Source organism: Neopsephotus bourkii, unplaced genomic scaffold (genome assembly GCF_033783945.1).
Source record: "Neopsephotus bourkii isolate Nb327-2 ecotype Australia unplaced genomic scaffold, CSIRO-AGI_Nbou_v1 NB_1765, whole genome shotgun sequence".
Lineage (NCBI taxonomy): Eukaryota > Metazoa > Chordata > Aves > Psittaciformes > Psittacidae > Neopsephotus > Neopsephotus bourkii.
Genome location: NW_026902239.1, coordinates 6,730,332 through 6,755,396, shown reverse-complemented (window position 1 = coordinate 6,755,396; position 25,065 = coordinate 6,730,332). Strand labels below are relative to the sequence as shown.

At 41.1% G+C, this 25,065-nt stretch overlaps 1 long non-coding RNA gene across 1 annotated transcript; it reads left to right on the top strand.

Moving 5' to 3' along the window:
• The first annotated feature begins 3,428 nt into the window (after window positions 1–3,428).
• Window positions 3,429–24,854, top strand: LOC133225622 (uncharacterized). The gene is made up of 3 exons (XR_009729213.1): window positions 3,429–3,501; window positions 20,946–21,145; window positions 22,426–24,854. It is a non-coding gene; the product is annotated as an uncharacterized LOC133225622 (long non-coding RNA).
• Window positions 24,855–25,065: the final 211 nt, after the last annotated feature.

Genomic DNA, 25,065 nt, shown 5'->3' with positions numbered 1-25,065 from the left:
AATCAGCAGTAAGCTGGGGAATCTCTTCTTTCAAACCTCCTTTCCTGCCAAGGGCTTGCTGCTGGCTTGTGTTGAGCTCACTGCCACCAGGACACTATGGCTTTCCTCACAGAACTTCTTCCCAGCCAGCCTCTCCCTAGCCTACACCATTTCCAAGAACTCTTCCTTTCTAGGTGCAGGACTTTGCATTGTTCCTTGATGAATTTCATAAGGTTCCTATCAGCCCATCCATCCCTTCTGCCTGTCTATGTGTCTCTGAGTGACAGTCCTCCCCTTGTGGGTATTGGTCATGCCCACAGTCTGAGTTCATTTGCAAATTTCATGACAGTGAACTCAATCATGTCTTGCAGCTGTTAAACAGGACAGGTCCCAGGATAGATTCTTCAATTTCTCCAGGTATATATTACCTGCCTCCAGGTAAAACATAACCTGATACCTCCTGTTGCTTGAGCACAGTCTCCCATTACATTTTTACTCAGTTAGTTGTCTGCTCATCCAGACATTCATAGACTTGGATGCAAGGCCACCGTGGGAGACAATTGAAAGTCTTGCTAAAGTCGGTGTAAATGACATTCATGGCTCTTGCCTTATATGCAAAGCAATCAGGTTGCTCAAGCATGATATATCAGCAAGCTGGCTTTTCCCAGTCATCTCCTCCTTCATGTGCCCATAAATATGTTCCAAAATTAAATAAGCTTACAATATAACAAGTAACATTTCTTTCCACAAGAACCAAATGCCTCTTTGTCTCTTCAATAAAGAGTATCCACCCTAGGAATCAACCCTGTCCATTGGGTGCTATTAGGAAGCCCTGCTAGCAGTTGCATGGCATTCTGATCCTTGAGCTTAATCTTCCATCTTGGTGTTAAATTGCAACTTTTATGACTCTTTAAATCTCACCCCTCAAGTTGTCTCCAGAGAGAGCAAGAGATGCATACTCTAACATGCCTTCAGCATTTCTGCAAAATCCAGATCAAGGACTTGGCAGGAACAGATGCTGTCAGGCTTACCTCTGATGGGAACCAAGGTTCAGTATGCCAGGTGCAGGCTGGAGCATGTCCAATTCTTGCTCCAGGACAGGTCAGGAATAAGGATAGCCAAATTGACTGCCAGGACATGGGCACTCACCCTCTGGACCCTTTGAAGTCCACCAACATAGATGTAGGTCCTGTAAAGCCAGATAGTTAAGTCTGTACTGGTGCCTGAGTGGAAGGGACATATCAGAGCAGCACTGCACCCCAGAAGAAAACCAGCAGCTCCACCTCTGGGGAGATATTAAGTCCATGCACAATGAATATACAGTTTGTTTCCTGAGGACTGACTGTAAAATGTCAGTAGACACAATCCTCATATGTTCTTACCTAGTCCTTTTCAGGTAAGAAAGTAGGAAGTTTTAGCTAAATGAAGCAAATAAAATCTGGCTTGGCTTAGGCACAGGAGTTAATATTCAAATCTTGGCAAAACTTGTAGCAAGCAGTGGTGGCACAAGAAGTAAAAGAACTGTAGACTTTAATCACCTCTGAAGTATAGCACCTGAAGCATCAATAGCATGAGCCGTAACTTCAGGAGAAGGGAAGAGCACCATCTACTGAATGACAAAGGCGGGTTTTGCTTTTATTTTTTAGGAGAGGTTGCTCATTCACAGACAAACCAGCAGTTCCTGGATAGTTATGGGTCACTGGGGAAGTTACTTAACCTGCAGTAAGAATTAAGAATCAGGGAGAGGAAAAGATTACATCCCTTTAAACCTTTAAGACCTTCCTGGAACATTGATAGTCACAGTAGCCGTAAATAATGTCTGGACCCTTTCTTCACACTGCTGCCTATTAAGTATGTGTTTATCTAGTTAACGTAACTCATCAAACTTTAAAAGTAGTTTAAAATAAAAACAAAGGCAAAAGAAGATTTAGTTAAAGATTAATAAATGATCCTATTAATGTAATAGACTGTGAGTCAACCAGGAAATCAGTCATTTGGGTTGACCTTCTTTCCTACTATTGTAATAACGTGCTTTTCCCACATCCCCAGTCCCTGTCTCTCCACTTAGGCATTCTCTTAGAATAAAATAAGCCCCAGATTTATATTTCTAGACTTTTCTTGGTCATGATTTTATTGATGTTATCTCTTATGTTGGCTTTTTAAAGCACTTGCTAAATTTGCATGTAATATGAAGCTACAGTGATCCACCATCCTCCTACACTGCAGTCTGTTCTAGCCTACACCACATAAAGACTCTTTCGCTGTCACAGGGTGGGAACTGTGCACTGAGGCTCCTAAAATAGATTTAAAGGGAAAAAAGACTGGCAAAGAAAAATGGGGAAACACTGAGAGCTTGGTTCTGCTCTCAGGACACACTGCATGTTCACTTCACCATGTCTTCTGACAAAATTGCCTCTTTTGAAGGAAACTTGAGGTCATCTCACTATTTTGATTCAATTTTTGGAAGATCAAACCTTCTTGACGGTTCATTTCTAGACCCTATCCAGCTCGCCAAACACAGCTTTATCAGCTCTGGGAAAAGGAATAACAGCTCTTGAACCAGAGATGTGGTCATTTTATTTAAAAATCTGGCTTGTATGTATTACATGATTGGTGGGAAGTGCCAATGTCCACAACAAAGCCATTACCAAAGACTATAATCACAATGAAAGCTCCACCTCCATGCTTCTTTAGCTCATGGTACTTCACTAAATATTTTACCAAAATTACATCATGACTTCTGATTCACTCATGCTGTTGTCCAAAAGAAATCAATACATGTCATGAAAATGTTCTATTTCTTCTTTTAGTTGGAAGTAATTTTTAAATGATACTAAAGAATCCCCCAAAGGGTGGTTTGTCATCATCGCAAATACAAAACATACCAGGAAGAAACAGTAGGATTTCATCAAAATTCTACCTTTCAGAAATGAAATTAATGCAATTTTTAAAAAGTAAAGAAATACAACAGGTTAGGTTTTACAAACAAATCAGGAACAAAGCCTGGTCATCTGCTCAGTTCAAGGGTGGTTAGTAAATGGAGTTTCCATTTCACAAAGATTGCCACGAAGACAGAAGACAAGTCTGACTAGAGATAGAACAAGCTTGAAGTAATCAAAATTTCTCAATAAATTGATTTTAAAACCCCCTAAGGTTATCAGTGATTTTGTTTTGCTTTTAACAAATCTTTAATTTTTATTTTGTCTAACAAGTACACAACATTTTAAAACCTGTAATAAAAACTTATTTTGAACATTAAAAACAAATTGATGGTGAATCATTTCTCTATTTGATTTTTGTTTGTTTGTTTGTCTGTTGAAATCAATGCAGTGCAAAATACTTTTGAGAAATTATTGACTTCTGATGGAGAAGCAACCATCTTCAGAGCTTTTTGATTGCAATTGGCTGTGATATCCCTGCTCATGTCCTGCTGAGCCCTTCTCAAACACAGCAACTCTACTTTGAAGGTGATGGCAAATGTGCACTATGAGAGGAAGTCGCTGTGTGGACAAGCTCTCTGGGGTGTTAAACAAAACCCATCCTTACTTATAAAGTGCTGCTGATGGCTGTAGTGTCACGTTTTTCTCGAGACCAGATTGACATAAATAATTCCTACAGCATGGCACATTGTCTGCGGGACCTCTGGACAGAGAGAGCACCTGTGATTGTAGGTGACTTTGGGCACTGGTACCATCTGGTGTTTCTGACTTTCAGCTTAGCACATACTATTTTATTTTTGAAAGCCTGAAATATCAGGTCATGCCTCTGAGCTCACTGGAGGGAAATGGACTGATGTTTACAGGTTGTGATCTGCAGAAAGTCATGATGCCGATGTAGACAGATCCCTCCCGACTTGACTTTCTGTAAAACTGATGAACTACAATGAGAGCAGTTCCTCACAGAAATATTTAATGTGATAGAGGAGAGTTTGGTTGGTTGGTTTGGGTTTTTTCCTGTGGTAGGGGGAAGTTCAGAAAGCAAATATGGAGGCAGAAGAATGTATAACTTATACATTGCAACTCTTGATGCTCTGTGCCCAGGTTTCATGGCAGTAGATATGCAAACTTTGGTAGAAAGAGTGGATATCAGGCTGCATTTTCTTGCATGTTAATCTCCAGGGAACAGTAGCAGATACAAGCCACTGAACTGGCAAATGGTGGATGTCAGATTGGCAATTTGGTGGTATTTTTGTCTGAATCTACTTGTGGTTCTGTTTTCTTCCCTAATTTTGCACTATTGCATGGTTGAATGCCTTGAACTGAGTCCACAGAAGCTTCAAAAAACATGGAGAAGAACAAGAAGGGAAAAGAACAACAAGGAAATCGTGCCTCCGATTAATGCTTCAAAGGTGTTAATATAACAGTAGTTGGTTCTAGCAAGGCTACAACAGAATACATGACCCAAGGATTAAAGGAGACCTAAAACTTCTCAGAGCCGAGGGGTCAACAAGGATGCATCAATGAAAACACCGACAGATGGGTGAAGATCAGCACAGGGGAAAGGGAGCACCCTGTGGAAGTGGAGCCTGCTCCTTGCAGGTGGGCAGAAGTGTCTGAGCTGTTGTGGAGAAGTTACACTTAAGGAGATATAGCTAACTTTATATGAGGACCCTATATGTCTTGGACTACTTCAAGAGCATTGTATTCTGTTGGAAACACCTCTGACCATTTCCTTAGCTATATTGAACTCCTGTTGGTATTACTGGTTAAGGTTGTGACTAGAAATGACACCCAGCTCATGACTTGGGACTTGGGAAGTAGCTCAGTTCCACCTCAGAGAAGGTAAAGGCCAAGGCCTTGGTGGTTTGACTCAGAGAAAAGGAACAGACACTTGTGATATTCTGGTTTCCACAGTATGGGAAAGGAGGATTATTAACTTTGTCTTCTTGAAGCTGACCTTTCTGTGTTTCCATCTGCACCAACTTTCTTCTCTTATGGAAAGTTGTGAAGACCTTCCCATGCAAACTTGGTTGTTTTATAGTCTTCCAGATACTTGCAAGGTGCCCCCATGCTCTCCACCCTCACAGGAAACTTTGGGTGAGTAAAACTCCTGATTACATAATGGGATAGAAGTAGCAACTCCAATGCAGGGAGGCTGAAACATAGTGGAGTACAAAAGGAGAATAGAGATGAACTCTAAAAGTTGGAGACGCTTTTTAGAAACCCAAAGCCAACTGCAATTTAACAAGTGAACAATTCTACGCAATAAAGCAGTTGCCCAAGTACAGAGGAGAAGACATTTGTTAGCAACTGCCCTGCAGAAAACACAACATCATAGAGGTGATCACAGCCTAAGGGCAAGTTAAAAAGTAATCGTCATACTTAAAAAAAAAAAGAGCATTATCCCAGAGTGTAAAAGCAGGAATGCTGATTACACTCTGGTGACACATAATTCCTTTGATAGACTCATTACTGGTGAAGCCCAACTGCAGAACAAAGTCCAGTTTTGGTACTTCAGGAGAGCCACTGAGCAATGGAAGAAAGTGCACCAAAGAGCAACATGAGTTGCCAATGGTGTAGAAAGCAAGACCTACTAAGAAAGTTGGAAGGAATCAAATTTGTTTGGCCTAGGTAACAAAACAAGCAGAAAGGGAATGACACAAATCTTCATGTGCACAGAAGTGTAGCGGCTAGGAGAAAGAATAATTTGCTCACAACATTCACTGCGGAGAAGGCAAGTAGTAAATTGTGTCAAGGAGACAAAAGATCAATTTTCAACCAAAATGAGGACACTAAATCCTCAAATGAGGATTGTGAAGCTCTGAAATTGATATGGTAATATTTCTTACTCATACCTATATCTATATACTCTTATTTACAGACACAGCAGCTTTCTGTTGAAATTTCTTCTGCAAGATTACTTACCCATGCACTCCACTGACAGATGCACTGAAAGGTTGATCATAAGGCCAAAGGAAATGGTCATCTGTTTCTGAAGAGTTAGTGTTGCCTTTTGCTATGTAGCTAGGTGAAACTACATCACAGCAATGAAATTCTGAGTTTCTCTCCTTGCTGTTCATTGCCACTGTGCTTATTTTGTCAAATGTGCAAAGACCAAAGACTAGGCAGACACAGACACAGACGGCATGTCACAGCGGACCTTGACACTGTTCTTAAAGGTGATTGCCAAGAACAATTCAGTGAAGTAATTTGCTTACTGTGTAAAGAAAATTAATAACTGTGTAGCCAAAGTCTGCAATATGAGGCAAAGGCCTTCACTGTTACATGTCTTTGTGAAAGAGGCAGCAAATAATCTGTGTGGGCAGTAGTGTACACTAGATCAGAATAGATGGATGGCAGTAATTGATAGGTCCAATGACCACTTTGCTTTAGCATCCTCCCATTGTGATGTGGTCTGCTTTGTTTTTAAACCTCAGCTTAGCTGCAGCTGCTTTTTGTGATTAAACTGTGGCTAAAAAATAGCAGCTTCTCTGTGAATGCATCCCAGCAGTACTGCTAAGCAGGAAGAGTAGGTTGCATTCAGTCAGCAAGTCCATCCTCAGAGCAAGCTTTTGCTCTCTTCATATATTATTTGTAAACCTTGTGCAAGGCTTGCACAAGACTGTGCATTATGAATAATAAAGAAAGCCTGCATCATAACTATTCTTTGTGACATACAATTTGCACATACACCACTGTGTTTTGCTAGACTTAAGAAAAAAGAAATCAGCATAAAATTCCAAGTTTGAAACATGTTAGCTGAGTTATACAATATATCAAATAAGTTTTCAACGATATAAAGATTTAACTTTAACAGTGAAGAAGAGTAAAGTATGAGATACCACTGTTCTGCAGCACTGTATGGTGTCTAGTGTCCATCCATAGTAGAAGAGAGAGGAAAAATCTTCCAGTCTTGGAGAACAGAAGGACGCTTTCACAGGACAAGTGCTATGGTTGTTCCTTGTAACAACAGAAACAGAAAAGCTGAAGCTCTAAAACCAGTCAGGGTAGGGAGTACTTAAGAAAGTTGCAGAGACTAGTTACCCTGCTCCAAAGCTGAGACACTTGAGCATCAGGTGGACACATTGGCAAAATGGAACGACACACTTAAATGTTTTACTTTTTTGCAAAATTCTGTCTTTAAGTATGTAGATTCTTTAACTTCCAGTTCTTCCCTATTGATGCTGCTGGAATGTGTCTTAATTTTAGAGCATGCCCTTCTAATGGGGTGAAAATTCTAAAAACCTGTTCACTTTACTCTTTCAAAATAGCCAGCACTATGCACCCATTTTCCTAGATATGCAGAAAGGTTGTGGAATCTCCATCATTGGAGATATTCAAAAGCTGTCTGGACGTAGCCCTGAGCAATCAGCTCTAGATGATCTTGTTTGAGCAGGGGGTGTACCAGACAACCTTCAGATGTCCCTTCCAGCCTCAGCCTTTCTGTGATAAGTAGAAATTATCTCTGCTGATATTAGGTAGTGTGAAGCAAACTTGAACCCTGAAGATATCAAGAAAAAGAAATGATGTGATTCTATTCCTGCTCTCTGCACAAATCCCTGTTAATGTTTCTGAGGTGTTTTTACAGACCAAAAGCCTTTTGTATTACACAGGAGTGTGACAGAGCTGTAACTTGAGTTAGTTCTCACAAATATGCCTTTTTAGAAGTACTTCCTTGTAAAATTGAAATAACTTATTGAATTATATATTTCAAAACAAGATTGTGTACAAGTTGGAAGTACAGTTATCCAGGGACCTGACCTTAATCTGTTTCCTTATGCCATCAATATGGTGCTTTGCAGATCTATGAATATTTATGAAACATTATTATGGGTGAACTGGATGTTATTATTCAATGTAGAGTAGAATCATAGAATTGTACTTGCTTGAAGTTTTGATTTCTTCTTCTTGTGCTTGCATTGAGCGTAAAACTCAAGCTGTTTCTCAAGAACAAAAGTCTTGAAGAAACTGAAGGTTTTGCTGCTTTATATTTCCACTGACATCAGCAAAATTCCACCTTTTTTCAGCAAAACCATCACCTTCCAGGGGACGGCTCTTAGCAGGTCTTCATTTCCCTTTCCTTTAATCCCTCTAACAAAGGCATTGAATCCTAAATTATGGGTGCAAAAATCCATTGCAGGACAGTTTTTGAGCACCAACTCTTTCACACAAACCATTAACAGACAAGAGCAATCGGATAAGAATTTTCACCCAGCAGCAGAAATAGCAGAGCTGCAACTGAACTCATGACCTCTGTACAAGCTTCCACAGTTAAGCCATCACCAGGTCATTAGTCAAACATTCCCCCTTTCTTTCCACATCAGGAGCATGAGCTCCTGATGGAGCAATGATCATAATTGTGGTAACAGCTGTGACAGTTACAGAAAACGGAGGCATCATTGTTAATTCCACTGCAGTGCCTGCACTCTCAGCCGAAGATTTCCCTTCATTTTGGAAGCTGAGCATCACCCAGTAGCTAACGAATAATTATAGCCTTACTGCTATTCCCTACCTGGTGAAATGATTTAAACTGAAATCCCTGTGATCATTGTTTCATGTAAGGCTTTTGACCAAATGTCATCTGAAAGGGCTAGGCAAAAAGCCAGGTTTCTGAAGGTAGTGTTTGGATGAAGCAATATGTCATTGTGCACACAGAGAACTTCATTCAGATTGTCAGCCAACTGCGTTTTTAATAATGTCCTCAGAGCACTTAGAGTCAAGTTGCTTTTTGAAAACTCCCTTTGCCATTCTACCAAATGAATTTTTTGTCTTGGAAATGAGTCACATTTCTATTTATCTGGAAAAAATATATCAGAGGCCAACATACTGAATTAATGTGAGAGATTTCCACTTACTGACTCTGACCTCTAAAGCCCTTTTCATTCCTTTTGGTGCACCTGCCCAATCAGATTATTTTCAGTCCTTGGCTTTTTGTCCAGACATCAACCTGGCTGGATCTGGGTTGCCCCTGCAGGTGTCTCCATGGGCTTCTCAGAAAGTTCAGGCCACTTATTAATTTCACAGCAGCACAGGTTAATGCAAAACATGTGCCTCTGGTTCATATAGCCTGTCCTGAGAGCTTTTCAACCACACTCTTTATCTCTGAGATTTCTGTTGAGAAATACATGTTCTCCCTCTTCCATTCCCAGTGATCATCATATTTTTTGGAAAAAGCTCTGGGAAGGAAAACTCAGATTTCCATGCTATTTGCTGTGGCAGGAAGATGCAGCCCACATAAAATAGTACCATTTCTGGAAAGGCATCTGCATCCAGAATGGACTATTTTGAACCACACGCTTTAGCTGATGCCAAGGGATATGAACGTAGTGTCTGAGCAGGGAGAACAGGCTGCAGGGTGGCAAAGACTGACACCCTCACTTGAAGTAACATTGCAGTAATGTACCATGTAGGTATATCTACTGCTGGTCTTGGAGCTGTGAACACTCTTGCCAAAAGACCTGTAGGCACCCAAGAGTACAAGAAAAGGGTGGTGGTGGAGGCCTTGAGAGGCCTGGGATGTGTCATAGCAAAGGGCCAGGATGTAAATATAAATCAATAAAATAAGTACAGGTCATGGAAGGGATACAGCCTTGAGAGACAAAAAGTATCAAAAGCATGTATGAAAGCATCTCTCTGTGGTGTGAGCACAAAGGAAATAACAAGCAGGGACTAAAAAATGTTAATAAAGAAGAGAAAGAGAGGAATGACTTCAGTATTATCATCCTTGCCATGGACTCCATTCCTCACCAATGCCACTACATACCTGAAGCCAGTCACCCTCTTCTTCAGTAGTCAATGCTGGTTTTTAAATTGCCACTCACCATATTTTGTACTATACATTGGCAATTTATATGTGAAAGTACTCTACACTTAGGTTAAGTAAATAAGAATTTTAATTCTAATTTAATTCTAAAGTACCCTTCAGATAACAGCAAGCTTTACAAGAGTAACACCCCATTTAGCACCATATATCAAACACAACCTTCTAAAATTAAATCTCATTAAGTTTTCACATACTTCAGGCAGCTGTAGGGCCTCAGTCTGTAGGAGGGATTTGTCTCTGTGCAAAGAGGAAACTGATGTATTTGTCTCACGTCAGTACCTTCCTAATGGCCAAGTCCACAGTCCAACTGAATCCAACAGCCTGAGGGTTACTGCATGTGGTGGTCCCTGGATTTGGCCTCTAACTGCTGAAGTCTGAGTAATCTGTTGGAAGAAAGAATATCTAAGCCACCTAAAAGCGGCTTTAATAAAATCTTTTCCAAAATCAAACCATCATACATACCATTTTCTACTTTGTGTTTGACATCTGCACTTCTCATCACCATGACAACGTAGAGATGTGACCCATTCATAGATTCTTATAACATTTATAAGCCAGGTTGCTTATAAAGAAGGCAAAAGATTCTTATATAATTTATAGCAAGGTACTTTATCAGCTTGTTAATTCTGAACTAAGCCTTTCTGAAGAAAAAGAGCAGAAAGGTTCCTGTTTGATAAACTGAAGTGCAAATGCACAGGGTTCCCAGGGTCCATGGCAAACAGAAGTCTGCAGCACTTTCAGAAAAAATGCTAATCATTTTGAACTACTTTCCTGTTCAGAGAGAGAAGTGATGAGATGTTTTTACGCTCTTTTTCTCTTTCATGCTCTGAAATCATCGCTTTTCGTACTTAAGGTTTTTTCCTTGTATCAAAAATCTAAAAAAGTACTACATGACAACATGTTGTAAAATATCCATCAGTTTCAATACAAACCTGCAATTAAATGATTAACGGATTTTAAATGTGATTTAACTAAATTCACACAAGTTTTAAAGACTGAGAGATCTACTATTGTTTTCTCCCCTGAAGCCTTTCTGTGCACAGGAGCAAACCACTATCACACAGTGGAATATAGGATGAGAATAGCTGGAACAGCTTTTCTGTGCTTGTCTCAGTATGGCAGCAACTAGATTACAAGTCATGATTCCCTTAAAATAGTATTTCTGAAACAGTGTACCTGGTACAAACAGAGGAGAAAAGTGGGTAGAAATGAGTAATGTGAGAGTCTGGGTACCCACAACATACTAGGCAGCAGTGCAGAGCCTGAATCTGTAGAAGCTGAACGCAATGTGCTTTTGTTTATACACCTGTGAAGAATAGAAGGCTCAAAGGAGATGTTATGACTGTCTGCAGCTCCTTGATTGGAGCATCTGAGAAGACAGAAGACATGAAAAATTACAGTTAAATATTAGTGAAACCTTTTTTGCCAAGAAGATTTTCCAGTACTAGGACAGGACCAGGAAGGATGGGGAACCTCCATCCTTAGACATCTGATTGGACACAGCCCTGTGAAAGGTGATCTACCCAGACCTGCTCTGAGCAGGAGGTCTAAGTACGTGGGTTCTCAGGAGATCTCTTCCCACCTAAATTATTCTGTGATGTCTTAAATCAATGATTCAGACACACAGACCATGGCAGTGATGGGCCTTCAATCTTTGCTCATTGTTATGATCCCTCTCTGGATATGTTGAACACATACAAATGGACAATCTAGACAAACTCATCCTTCTATTTCCTTTAAACACGTTCAGTGGAATTAACCAGGAAAATCTGTATTTCTGAAATTCTGGACAGTGCTGCTCCACAGAATCTCAGGATTTCAATCCAGATTTTTTTGAGGGTGAGAAATTCCCTTTGCCAGACGCAGACTTAGAGCCTGATACAGATTTCCATCCTTAATTTCAGTGACGCCTTGCCTGAGGACCTTCTGGAGGTATTTGCAACACAGATGTACTCAAAATGGTGGTGAGAGGTCACTGCATTATGAACGAACTCCTGGTTATACTCCAACGTCCACTCCTGTTTACATGCAGAGGTGTAGGCTTTTGCCTCTTTTGTGTTACTTGTAGGGTTTTATCAGGAGCCCACCGAAAATAAATTACTCTGAACATGATTAAACAGTCAGACCGTTGAGGTCTGATGACTGTCCATATGTGCATGCTGAAAAAAGCTGATACAGAATTAGGCATTGATATGATACAGAGAAAGCTGGTACTCATTTCTCCCACCACCTGTACCATGAAGGAACCTCTGCCCCTCAAACTGGCCAGGTCCTTGTGGTTCACTGGGGTCTCTCTTCAGGCTTATGAATTACACCTGAGCTGACACAGACACACAGAGATTCATGTTCTCATCTGTTCCAATCCTAAATTAATAAAACCTTAATTATAGGAGCAGGAGATGTAACTATTTTTGAACAAATTAAAATACTCTACCACGTGCGTTGTGATTTTTTTCTAAGCAATTGGGTTTTTTCCCCTCCTCATTAATGCTTTTCTCTGAGGATGCTAATGACTCACTCAGTAATGATGCCACTTCTTTTAGTTAATCAGTGCGTTAGCTGTCACTGTTGGTGTCAAAATGAAACCAACCTCCTTTTCTCCCATTGAGTATAATTCACACAGTGAATGTTAAACAGAGAAAGCATTCACAAAAAAAGGTATGTCATAAAGTAGCTTTTACCCAGAAACCTTTCTGTTGCAACCATCATACCAAATTAATCATGATCTATTAATATTTGTTCTCCATAAATAATAAATTCCTCTGCATTTTCTACTCATCTGCAGAGGGGAACAGTTACACAATTAGAAAGAAGTCTAGCCCTCTATAAAATGGAAAGAAAAAGGTCTCAGTTGAATATTTTTTCTGAAGATTATATAGGGCAGGCAAGAAAATAGGCTACAGCAGAAACTTTTGAGGAATTATCCATGTAACATATCAGTATTGTCAGACTTTGACATCTGGAACTGGAGATCCTGATCTTGATACTCTTAGGTTTTTTAGTACAGTTTAGGTGTCCATTTTTAGAATAATTTATCTTTTGTAAAGATAAGTAGAATATTGGTTTCAGATTGCAAGAGGCCTGGATAAACCTCCTGTCAATTTTGAGGTTTTCTTCCTCTGGCAGAATGTGGTGGGAACAACTGGCAGGTATTGACACCTTGTCTTATTGTCATGGTAGACAAAGGATGTGAAAAAAATACATGAATCAGTGAAGAGCTGACTGAAATTTTACCATTTGATTGGTTTGTTCTTATTTCTATAGGCAGATTGACAAGAAATCACTGATATCAGGGGATATGTGAGGGGACTTACATTCAACACTGAAAGCACAAAGACTCCATGCATCAAGGAGAGCATGAAAGAAGTGGTAGTCATAGCACTGGTGCTCCTCAAGCTCTGTGCTTTGCCCTTCAAGGAAAAGGAGTAGCTGGAGGAGAAGGAATAGGGGTGCCTGGGAGGCTCAGGGAAGGAATCATTGCATTTCCAACCCCAGATCTGATATGTGTCTAGGAGGAAGGACTTCACGTTGCTGTCCCTATGGAAGAAGGGCATAAACACAGTGAGTACACTCATCTTTTTTTCTTTGTAAGGCATGCACGAGAATTTCAAGAGAAGTGCATTTCACTCACAAAGCACATGAGGTACAGATGACAACTACGGTTGTGCTTTCCTCTTCTTGTGTTTTCCCAGTAATTTAAAATAAAACCTAAAGCAAGAAAAGTAATTCTAGATTGAAAAGTAAATCCTGCATTTTATAACAGGCTGGATTAATTTCACAATCTTCACTTTGTCCCCATAAATTTTCCATTCTGAGTTCTGCTCATTCCTGTTTCCTTATTTCAGATTTTATTTTTGGCTTTACCCTCTGCTGCTGTATTTTGGACACTTTGTGATGGACTTCTCAGACCTGTCTTCTCCCATTGCAATACCCTTCCTTTGATACCAAGCTGAGGCAGCAAGACGTACTGCCCATGAGTAAGGACATTAGGATGGAGGATACAGAAACTTTTGAGGATGTTGTTTTTGATTTCTATCAATCTCCTGTCAGAGTTAGTAGAAAGACTCCCATGAACTTTATTAGTTGCCTTTACTGAGCATCTACCTTGACAGTGATAAAGACAGAAACTCTCTATTTAGCTAACACAAGGGTAATAGAAAAGTAGTAGAAATAGGTCAAGTTCAACACTGTTGGATGTTACTCCTGCAGGGAATGAAAAGCATAGTTAAGCCTCTTGGCTGAGGAAGAATGTCAGGACATCAACTAGGATTCCTGTTTTCATTAATTTTGGTTGGCCTAGAGTAGAAGGTGCAAGGAAAGATTTTAGGAAGACCCCCTTCAATTTGCTAGCACAATTAGCTAAAGTTAGAATTTTTACTCAGTTTAGCTTATAGTCCTTATGCAGTATCTGATCAAACGTGCAAAGCACCCCTCTGAAAACACCCTTGTATGACACAAGACCACAGCTTCAGTGTAAGCTCTCTCTTCTGAGTTTTGATCTAGTACCTTAAAGAGGATTCACATCCTCCAATTGGCAGCACAAAGGCTTTCAAGGTAAAGCTGTTGTCTTCTTGTTGGACTTGATGCCATTTCGACAGACATCACTGACAAAGCATGCAAGTCTTACCACCCAGATGAAGGAGAACCTTAGCATTTGATGTATGCAAGATTAATGCAATAGAAGTTCTCAATTTCTGTGGTATTTTCAAGAGAAGGCAGTAGAAAATTAAAGTTCTTCAGGAAAGAAGACAATTTACACCTGGTCTCACAGATCTCAAGGGTAGCGAGTAAATAAATATATGTAGCTATTGTTTGTAGGAAAGTGTAAACCACTTTTTATCACTCAGTTCTGCCTGCATTTCCATAGAAAATGTTTTTCATAACTAGCCTTCAATCTTAGTGAATCTTGCAAAATGAGAACAAAAAAAAACATTGAGAGGCTTCTTGACAGAGCAGCCTCAACAGTCTTTGAAAATACATATGTATACCTCCTGCAGCAAAGCGAGTTTTATACATTATTGGTTCACTTTAGAATAGTTAAAAATATCTATTTAGAGAGAAGATCCATTATAAGGATTGTGTGGAACACATTCCTCATCAATTCATTTTTCTTATTCAGGTGCAGTATTTATAGGAGAATCTGGGTCACTAAAGATTTATTTCCACAGCATGTTAAATGCTTTCATGCTCGCAGCTCCAGTATCATCTACCTTTGCTGGACCTTACGAACAAATAGGTGGAATTCTGCCCCTTTGCACCCATATTCATGAAGTGACTGGGTTTTCAAACTCAATAAAGGACATTTGCTGTCAACTCCCAAGCAGTGATAAAAGACACATAACTTTTATTCACCACCAGACTGTGGTACAGTCAGTCAATCAACCTCTCTCTCTCATTTAAGGCAAAAGCTGTGAGTATTAGGACAATAACATAAAAAGCTTATTCTTTGGCTTATAGTGATATGAGTGCTGATGAATTCAAACTAGGAAATTCATAGCAAATTAACTCACTAGGTAGCTGCTTGTTGACATAATTTGCTCTGTTTGTAATCTAAATTATTCAAACATAAAAATAAGGCAGTTTCCTCCTTACATATTTTTAGAGCTGAATTGGTACTTGTAGTGGTTTAACCCCAGCCAGACAGCTTTTCACTCACTCCCCCCCCCTTCTTGCCCTCCCCCTATTCCTGGAGGGACAGAGAGAATCAGAAAGAATGCAACTCCCACGGGTTGAGATAAGAACAGTTTAGTAACTAAGGTATGACACAAATCACTGCTGCTACCAACAATAATAGTAATGATAAAGGAAATAACAAGGGAAGAGAATACAAGACCTCATCACCAGGTGACCGATAACTCGCCCCCCCAGCCCGACTAAGCACTGACCGATACCTCCTCCAACTCTGCAGTCCCAGCCCTTCCAGGTAACTCCCAGTTACCTCCTGGGCATGACGTGCTGTGGTATGGAATACCTCTTTGGTCAGTTTGGGTCAGGTGTCCTGTATCTACTTCCTCCCGGCTCCCCCTCCTCCCTGGTAGAGCATGAGGCTCACAAAGTCCTTGGCCAAACCAAAACATCATTGTTTTCAGCTCTGTTCCCAGCCTGAAAGTCAAAACACAGCTCTGCACCAGCTACCAAGAAAGAGAAAAATGACTGCTACTGCTAAACCCAGGACAGTACCAGTGCTTTTGTTGTCCTAATCCTCCTTGCCAAAAAGCCAAACAAAGGCCCCTAATGCTGTGTCATAGAGAACATTGTGTGGTAAAATGACCTCCCCACACAGGTTTAAGAGGGGCTGACCTTGCTCAGATGAGGGAAATACACAGAAACCATCATTAAAGAATGAGTTTTGTGCAAAGAAACTTGTTAAAATAAACTCTTGAATGTGCTCTCAAGCTGCCAGGCAGTAACCACTGGTTAGTCCAAGGATACTTACCATGTTTGTAATTGACCACTAGCTAAAGGTGAGGGCTGTGGGAACACGCAGTGAGACCCAAGACTCACGGGAAGCATGGCAGAGTCAAAGTGAAGGGAGGGACCACAGGAAGGTATTGGGATACAGAGGGCCAGGAGACAAAAATTAGGCTTTTTTAAAGAGTTTCAGGAGGAACACAGAGTGAAGGTGGATCAGGTGTATAAATGCAGAGGTTTAGGTCCACAGGTGAACAGTAGGAACTAACTACTTACTTCTCCAATCTTGGAAACGGCTTTAATTAAGCCAAAACAAATCCTATCCTCTCAGATGAAAACAGCGTAAACAATCTGATGATTCATCCAACTAAAACAACATATGTTGTGCGTAATTAAACTCCTTTCAATTTTGTTTTCTAATTTTGCTTCCTTTCTATACCAAAACCTGTTGTTTTGAGTGAAACATGAAGTTGGATATTCTGGTCCAACAGCATTGACATGGAGCACTTTGACATTTTCAAACCAAGACTTTGTTTCCATGTCCCTTTGTTTTTTACTGTTCGGGCATTTTACAGATATAAATTTATATTTAAATTTAACATTTAATACTTAAATAGGATTTCAGTTCTACCAGGATTATAATTTTTCCTCCCCCTGATAGAAGCCTATATTAAAAACTCTTACTTTGCGCCATCTGTTAGTGGGGAATAAACAACCCTTCTGGAGATGGCTTTTGCTATTCTCGTACTGTCTTGTGGCCTGCTATATCACTACAAGATCTTTAAAAAAAACAGAGATTTCTCTTGCTCTCCAAAAGCTTTTGTGTAATCTGCCCTCCACAGGTTTTCTGTTGTCAGGGAAATGAAGTGTTTGCAGAAATGGGAAATGTAGCAGTTGGCTGTAGCAGAAAAGGCTCCTGGTCAAGCCATATTGCCTTTGTCAGAGCAAAAGTTTCTGATTCATACAGGGCATATTGCAGTAGAGATGTGCTAGGATAACCTCATACAGTATAGGCTGAGCACAGCACTATGGCTACACTGCTTGGCAGGATGAGGCACACCAAAGCATATTGGGTCACAGAGACATTAATATCACTCACTGACTCTGCATTTGATGCGGTGCAGTCTTGCTTGTCCTGCACTACCATGAATGACACCGTGTTTCAGCGTGGCTCTCAGAGGTAGTTGGATTTGCAAGGCAGGTTGGAACAGCAACAAACTCAGCTCTTTTTAACCCTTCCTGGGATGGCCCCTCATGCTAGGTCCCCTAACAGGCAATCTCACTGTGCCTGTCTTAGGCTGGGAGACCGGTAGGTACTGCCTATCCCTCTGCCTGTGTCACCTGAAAACCCTTCCTGTGAACCAACAGCCCATTGGGCCTGAGGAATTAGGCTATGCAGACCAGACATTGTTCAGGTGAACTTCAGACTAATCCACAGCATCTCTGCAACTCACCTTGCTCTCCTCACTCCCAGTCTGTGTAGGGAAGGTCTCTGCACAGCAGGAGAACACTGGAGTGCTCTTACCTTCCTTCCTGATCCATGCAAAAAACCACTTTCTGCCTTTTTATTTTTTTTTTATTTCCTTGCTATTTTACATCCTAATCAAAGTGCTTGTGAATCCCCCACTGTGCTATCGCAGCGTTCTAGGAGTTGGAAAAGTTATAACAGTCTTTCCCTAGCTAACAAATAATGAAGGAACATCGCTGAACTTTATTGCTAAAATAAAACCAAGAAAAACAACTGATGGGTATAAAATCTTGCATGTGATACACTTTCTTATCTTTAATGTAGGATTTGTATTTGTGTCACAATTTGGTATACAATACATGCACCTGGCTTACTTTCAAACTTTGTAGTGCTTGAGCAAAATCCAGGTTTGCATTTGTTACTCTTGTGGGGTTTTTTTATTCTCTCATTTACCCTAATACACAAAATTACTATTCTGCATATTATTGAATACCTTGCAACACTTCTACTTTGCTAAAATCAATGGAACACTATCACATCAAGGTTTATTATGGCTACAGCACTACTTGGTGTAAAGGTGAACAACCAAGCTTGGATGAGTCCATCTATAATCTGCAGGGAATTTATATGACAAGGGTATGCATTCTGAAAGAGCATGCATTCTGAAATGGATCATGTACCCAGTTTCAGTCTTTTAAGATAACCTTAGCAAGGCAAAATCCAGTTCCCCTGGAAGTCAGAATTTTTTACTGAAATAGTGACATTGTATTATGATGAAGGCTGTAATACTGCATTTAGTGCCCCCTCCTCAGAAAGATATTCTTCTAAAATGCAATTTATTGATCTGGTTTCAAGCATCTCAGCCAAAAATATGAACAGCAGAGGACTATTTCGCAGCATTCCCAGCAGGACAAGCAAAGCTCTTGACAGGTGCCGTGTAGAAATCTCAAGGAAAAGCAAATGTCAGAATCTGCAGATTTCTGCATCTTTGAGGATCTGGGGCTTCAGAGCACCCGATGCAGCATAGCTGTGCCTGAAAGCCCTACTGAGGGGAATTAAAGCTTTGTTTTTTAAGTCACTGAGAACAGATGCAATAAGAGTTTCTGTCCCAGGGAACTTCAGACCTCGTATGTGATGAGCCACAATAGACAAACACACTAAATATGTAGGGAATTGGGCCAATATAAGACGATCACATTTAGTATGAGCCAATGTAAAATGATCATGTTTAGTATGAGTTGAAGTTGAAAGATAGTTTAATATTCACTTGAAAACTGAGGGGAATAGCAAAGCTGAGTGCAATTTTTTCTCTGTGACTACTGGGATTTCTAAAGCCTTAGTACGTTATCTGTCTTCCTTCACGCACTCCTGAACCTCCACACAAAATTTGCATGACACCACCCAAACCTTTTTTCCCTTCATTGCCCGCAGGTACAAGCAGCTGCTGGGTTGGAAGCAGTAACTTTGGCAAGGCTCTGCTGCACTCAGCAAATGAGCTTTTCTTCTGAATGTCCAGAAAAATAGTGGAAATGTCTTTGTTATGAGAGGAAGACAAGAGCTAGCCAGATAGAAAAGAAAGTTTCCCTGTACCAGAGTTTATCACGACAAATTCCCATCAGTACCCATTTCTGCACAACAGGTAGCAATGAGATGAAAAGGCAATTTGCAAAGGCTGGAGAAATCAAGGCCCAGCTCTTCATCTGATCAGAAGAGAAGGTCATTTTTTAGGTCATTTTGGTCTTGCCTATTTGCATGTGGAAAAAACACAAGCTCCAGCTGCCTGAAGGGTTTGAAGTTTGCTGTCAGTGATATGATTGTTGCTTCTGGTTCTTGCCTTTGGTTGCGTAAACTCAATATATTAATCTGAAGTGCTGAAGGCAATGAGATTAGCTGCAGTGCATTGATAGGCACACTATTGCAAGCTTAGAGCCTGTGTGTATAAATCCCTGGTAATTGGATTTACATACACTTGTGAGTGAAAGCTCAGGTTCTGCACTTCTCACTAGGGCTCTGTTTTCAGCACTTTTGGGACCTAGGAGGGCCGGAGAAACATCTCAGCTTTCATTTTATTCCACAAAACCCTTCCTGTGACCATAAAAGTGAGGGCTGTATTCCTGCTGTCACCTATTCAACTGGGTTGCCTTGTCCTCAAAACATCAGACTCCTGAAAGAAGAGCTGAGGGCACTCCCATTGCGAGGGCAGTGGACATGGTGGCCCTGTCCTACCCTGCTTCTTGCACCCCATTGGAGTTGCTGGAGCCATGATGGCAACATGGAGGGGTGCCCCAAAATTCAGTGCATGAAGTGCAAGCAGCACTGCAGCAGCCATCCTTGGCTGCCCTGGGACCACGATGGAGTGATCAGTGCATAGCCTGAGGCCTGACACACCATGTAGGCAGTGAGGAGGGGGAAGAAGAGGAAGGGAAGAGTGGGAAGAGTTCCCATTCCACACATCACTTGAAGGTGTAACCAAATGCCCAAGTTTGCCTTCTCTACTTCCAGGGCTCAACTGGGAAATACTTGTTGGGGAAAAAAAACACTGGTTTAAGAAACAGGGATAGTGCAACCTGAAGAGTGACCTCCTTCACCTCTTCTGGTGGAAGAACCATCCCCTGCATAGTTTCTTTCACATCATGCATTTAAGATGAGAAAACAAGACAGACTATTATTACCCATAAGAGTGCATTTTCATGTTGAAAGAAAACTAGATGTCCATGTTGTCCAGTTGTGCCTGGAGCAGCCAGAGCCATCATACCATCCCCACACCTAATGCCAGGCAGGGATTACAGAGCGGTGCTGAGTCACAGCCTGCCAGAGATCACCGTTCATATCTGCTTACTTGTCTAACCTATTCACTGGATTCCTGGTAGTACCACAAGGGTGCTGTTTACAGGAAAAACAACTTGATATACAGCTGAGAAAATGATGAGAGTCGATTTTTTCCTGATTTACAGCTGTGATGTTGTTTCACCTCTTTGTAAACAAGGAGGTGAAAGAACCTTAAGAATGCCGTGGCACAACACATGGAAGGATAAGCACAGAAACCTCACAGTGAGGTGGAACAGTTTAATGAGGGTCACCATGTGTCAGCCACTATAAATACTATGGAGCTGCACCACTACCACACAAACCTAGCTGAAAAATACAAGCTCTACTACAAACAAGCTCTTAGCTCTCTTCTGAACGAATACCTGCTGACAGTTTCAAATTGTCAAAGCTCAGGTACAGGGATAAATGGAATTGTTTGGTTGCAGGGGGCTTGTCAACAGTCTCCCCACACCTTCACTAATGTTTTTTTTGTCCTCCCTCTGTCACCCGTCTGCAGGATGAAGAAGTCCAAAAAAAAGAGCCGTCATGCTGCTCCTCTTGCTGAGGGATACTCCATGTCATGACCTGAGTCCAGAGAGGGTGGTACGTATCCTGGGGTGATAACTAGGATTGTGGACAGTGATTTCGGCAGGAAATGTCACCCACACAGGCAAACAAGGGGTGTGTAGAACAGCTTATGAAACAAAAATCTATAGGGTAAACATGAACCTGTGCCTGAATGCTTATGCCTCTGTCTGAAACTTCCTTTTGTACTCTCCTTTCTCTGGAGAAAAAGAGATGCCTTTTATATTAAGATATACCTCTATCTTGACAATAATTCTACATTTTGGCCTGGGATTCCTGAATTGTGGTAGATTTGGTATGGTGTGCAGAAGCTATTAATTCAAATCCTACAGATGCTGACCAAAAAACTGACGATTTTCTGTGACACACAGAAACTGGGGGAGCATGTGACAACAGTGACATCACAGGAGCACAGGTTTGGGAACCTCTGCAAAAGACAAAGCAGAGACTACCACACTCAAGGGAAAGGATGCTCTTAGCAGTTCAGTTCATGATTTTTCCTCTTATTTCCTGTGGCCACCACATGGTCCTGATTGTCACTGTGTATATATGAGTACTTTACAGTCTCCATGGCTCAACTGGGAGGCAGGGAAGCCATTTGCCATAGTTTACTGATAGACAATAAAGGCTCAGTGAATCTCAAAGCTTTGACTAAGGTGTCGTGGTTTAAGCCCAGCCGGCATCTCAGCCACGCAGCCACTCACTTACTCATTCTCCCCCCTTCCTCCCCCTCTCCTGGGGGGATGAGGGGAGAATCAAAAGAATGTAACTCTCACAGGTGGAGATAAGAACAGTCCAGTAACTAAGGTATAACACAAACCACTGCTGCTGCCACCAATAATAATAATGATAAGGGAAATAACAAGGGAAGAGAATACAACCGCTCACCACCCGCTGACCAACACCCAGCCTGACCCGAGCAGTGATCTACCCCTTCTGGGTAACTGCCCCCAGTTTATATACTGGGCATGATGTGCTGTGTTATGGAATACCCCTTTAGCTAGTTTGGGTCAGGTGTCCTGTCTCTGCTTCCTCCCGGCTTCCCCTCCTCCCTGGCAGAGCATGAGACTCACAAAGTCCTTGGTCAGAGTAAAAATTACTGAGCAGTAACTAAAAACATCGGTGTTATCAGCGGTGTTCTCAGGCTGAAAGTAAAAAACACAGCACTGCACCTGCTACGGAGGAAGCAAATGACTGCTACTGCTGAACCCAGGACACTAAGGTTACCTGGGAAGACTGTGTCAGAGAAGAAAATAATCTACGTTCTGGCAGTCCCTTCCTACACCTTAACCATGAGCCCATCATTCCTTAGTGGTTTGTCAGCATTTTATACTTTAAATTTCAAATACTCCCACTTCACAGGGTTTCATTCTAATGCTTTTTTAACGATGTCCTACTTTTCTGTCTTTTAGCTTGTCTAATTTTAGGGAGAAAGACAGAGAACTGATGCCAAGGAAACATATAAATCACTTTATATAATTTGCAACACTACTGAAAAATCTGTTTGGGATTTATGTCACTGCAAATGAAATATGCCATTTGCAAGCTGCGTTTTATAATTTATTAAGCAAGTTGAAAATGTTCTTTAAAACAAGATTTGTCAGCTTGTCATCTAGTGGAGCAGAAGAAATGGTTTGCATATGGATCACAGAAACTGGATTTTCATGGTGCTCCATCCATTTCAAAGGGCTTTATTTTCTTTGATGGCTGACATAAAATGGCACTTCAGAAGCATTGCATGTGCTCCAGATGACCATTTCTGTTTTTAATTCATTTGACTATCCACCCTGCATTTTCCTCAAGTTAGCTGAACACCATATATTCCAACACCTCAGTCGGAAAGAAGAGTTATATACACACAAGTTAAATGTTCAGGGCTGATGTGATGCCCATTTGAAAAGCTTTCAATGCAGCATTTGTAACATAACCTGCTTTGGACCATCACTCCATACAGAACAAACCCCACTGGTGGAACCTGGTGGCTGGTGTGTGTGTGCCAGTCCCAGATCCAAATCCCAGTGAAGTGACGACAAGATTCCCCTGAGGTTCACTGGGATTTGAAAGAGGACCTGAAGGAACATGTCTAGCAATCTCTGCTTTATAAGGCTTTCTTACATGAACCAAAACATTGTAAAAGTGACTAGAGCAGGGACTATCATAAAGGCTGTACCAGTATTTTGGGATAAAACACTAGGAAAACCTCCAGTGCACGACAGCTTGAATATACTACATTCAGTTTGTAATGTAAATAAGGCCCAGACAAGGAATGTGTACATAAAAATCTGTTTCACAGCTTGCAGTACTGCAGGATCTGCTTGCACACTGACTGGCTGGAAATGTTATCAAGCCAGCATCTTCTTGAGTGTTGATTTCATGCACTAAGAGAAAAAGAGAATTCAGTTATAGCACCCTGTTATTTTCATTTAGGCTAGAGTGTTCATTTTGAACAGAAGACAGCAGTGGCCCCAACTGCCTCCAAGAGGTGAGAGCAACATCAACAAGCTCAGTAAAACTCTTTGCAGGCTGGGAGGCTGAAGAATTGCCACAGCTGATGTGATAGCCTTTCTCTCGGAATGCTATGGAAAAGAAAATTACATAGTGACATTCCTTTGCAGGTGGCAAATGTTTAATCATACTCACGTGTTAGGGTGATTGAGAGAAAAAAAAAACAACAAACCCTAAATGAGTATTTTTCTATGAACACTGAGTGGCAAATATGGTTCACTGCATTTTCCAGAATGCTGAAAGGCGTTTTTAGATTTCCTCTGAAAATAATAATGAGAAATCACAGTGAATGTGCTTCTTAGTTTCTTGATTATTATAATTTCTCTTGTTCTTTTAAAGACAAGAAGTCCTGTGCCTTCATCAAATGGCTACTTCTGCTTGTGATATGCATGCTCAGCTCTTGGGTGCTTCACATGCTCATAGGGGTGAGGAGCTTAGAACAGCAGAAGCTTGAATCCAGTGGAAGTTGTGTCCACTAAGATTCTGCAGAGGAAAGCTCTGATGACAGCAGTGAGAGTTGGAGCATGGAATGGTGACAGAAATGGGATAATGCCAGCATGGAGACTGTGGAAACCCAAGATTTTGCAGTGGTTCCTGGGCTGGTCTGTCATCTCTCCATTTGCTCTCTGGGTGAGAAAGGAGAAAGCTCAGGGGTGCAGGAGCCGAATGCAGTGGAACCCAGGAAGGCACAGCCCTCCCCTCATGTGCCTGCCTAGTTGTACCCTGCATGTGGGGTAGACTTAATCTCAAGCACTGAAGCATGAGAACTTTAATCTGAAATCCGGCAATGCCACGTGGGGAATCATACAAAACCTCTGGCCTCGATTTGTCTGCCTTTTCCTGCAGAAAATGCTGAGTAAAAACATGGATGGCAGAAAAAAATCCAAAGAAATCTCACAGGGAATTTGAAATGGTTGTCAGAGTGCAAAGGTGACAGTTATTACTGGTCAAGGGTTATTCATCCTTTTAAAGCAAATGCCTTTGTCTACAGTAAAATGAAGTAAAAAGAATTGACCTAAATTATAAATAGCAATATGACACAGGATGCATTCTGTGAAAGCTTTGTCCTTCAAAGATACTCAAGAGGTGCTGCCCAGCACTGTACATAATGGAAACACATCCTTCTTAAAAACTGCTCAGGTGGCATTTCAGTCAGAGGAAAGACTGCAAATTATCAGTCTAAGAAAACAGTAAACAGTTACAGCTTTGCGAGAGGTTTAAGGACAGGAAAGCAGTAACTGCTGCTGCTGGGTTTGTACTTTTCTTTTTTCCCCTGTGGATGGAAAGAAAACCAGATTCCTCCAATTCCTCCTTACAGGAACTTCACCTCTGTTGCAGGTGTTACGAGTGTCAAGTTGAAGCCATGAGCTGGAATAATTGGAGCTCCTCTTTCAAAGGGACAGGTAAACTGCATCTCTGGCTTTTGTCAGACCAATCTAGAAATGCTTTTGGTTGGAGCGTGTGAGGCTGCAAATGATGAAGTTGCCACTGACTGTGACCTTTCTTCGAGGCTGTTCATTCCTTTTGTGTGAAAAAAGGGGCTTTGT